Here is a 1840-nt window from a genome sequence, read left to right as displayed (position 1 = left end):
AGATCTGCAAAACTTTCTTATTGAGGCGAATGAGAATCTCCCTAAAATTCCTCTCTGTGGAGCTGAAACATGATGAAGCACGTCCTCGCGCTGTCTAATTCCCAAACCTGACTTCTTATTCTTAGCGAAAGGGCAGTAGGTCCAGCAAGATAATTCCTGCACTCGCAGGGGAAGATTAACAACCCCACAGAGGGCTTGGCTGCAGCTTGTCAATCATGAAACTCACTGCTCCTTTTCACTGCTTTGTTCTTTGAGCTGTAGCAAAGGGCACCTCCTCATGTCCATCACTTGCAACTCCTTGAGAATATCCTTCCGAAGTGCTCCAAGCGAATGAAAAAAAAACACTGCCACAATTGTGAGATGAAACAAAGGGGTTAGTTGTCATTCATCTCATGATCTTATTTCTCCACAAGTATTAGAAGCAATGCTATTGTATGGGAAGGCAGGGCTGGAGATAAGGAAATGACTTGGAAATTACATTTGCTATACAACCATTTGTACCAGTCACAAGATAACGAAGGAAATTTCATTCACACTATCGTCTCAGGCGGATTTATCAAGAACCAATTGCAAATGTATCCTGCACGCCTGTATCACGCACATTAATTAGCAGAAGATTCCAAGACAGGCAGCACATGTGTAGGACCTTTTGTCAGATAATGCAAAGAAATTAACTCTCATCCAAATGAGTGATTTTCCAAGTTAACACACTGGAAGATCGTGATGAAAGCTCGAACAAAGGAGATGAAGTCTTCACTTGAGCCCCGAATTCCTTGAAGATACCAGCTGACATATTTTTGAGTTATCTTCCTCAAAGTGCTTCTCAAGAAGTGACACAATGCTCTGAGTGAAGCAGTTCAGGGACAGGCAGCACAGGAGGCTGGAGGACACTCAATTACAGTCTGAAAATGGCACACAGGGTGGTGTTTTTTTTCCACAGAGGACTGGCTGCATTTATCCCGTTCTTGTTGCTATGTACTGTACATCCTGTTCCTTTCCTACCACCACATGTGTACCGTTACACAGCAGACAGTAAGTCAAACATATTGATGAATACCACGTCAATTGTTATTACCCCAAAAAGTATGGGAATACGTTATCGCTTTGTATGAGCCAAATTGAAGGTGTTTTTATTTCATGTGTTATTTTCACTCATATTGGTAGTGGGCGTTCACTGGAGCTTGGGTATTAGTGGTGGTTTAACATGGAATAATTCACCTGCTCACAGCTCACATCACTACTAGGTATTGGATTGTATTTTTTTTCTGTGTTTAAAATAATTGATGAAACAAACTCATTGTTAGCAAGTCAAAGTGTTTACTTCTTCCTGTATCTAGCCCCTCACAGCTTTTTTTCGATTCCCTACAGTCTCAATACCCTTAGTTTTGGTTTAAGTGTTTATTCAGAAATCTGCAGGAGATGCCTACAAGTTAACTAGAAAACATGTTGTTTTTGAAACTTTTGTATAGTTTGACATGGAGATATTAATAGTCAGAATATAGAACACAGCTCTGGTTTTAATCAAATACTGATGTTATTGTTGATCTTGAAGGAGGCATGAGAAACATCATATCAAATGAAGAAAGATAATAATAATGGACCTTTTTCCTGCTTTTATTCAGAAGAAGCAACAAAGAATGCAAGCGTGCGTCTTTGGCTCAACTTCTCTAATAAATTCATATCTGGTTATGGCTCTTATCTGATAGTTAACTCATGTTCTTGTGTCTTGCCTTGTTTTTAGATATCAGTAATAATCCGACACGGCTCTTCAGGCACATATATTCTAAAGGGAAATATTGGTAACACTTTTGGAAATAGACAGTATGGAAATAACAGCTCA

Source organism: Trematomus bernacchii, unplaced genomic scaffold (assembly GCF_902827165.1).
Source record: "Trematomus bernacchii unplaced genomic scaffold, fTreBer1.1, whole genome shotgun sequence".
Taxonomy (NCBI): Eukaryota; Metazoa; Chordata; class Actinopteri; order Perciformes; family Nototheniidae; genus Trematomus; species Trematomus bernacchii.
This window is presented reverse-complemented; position numbering follows the sequence as displayed.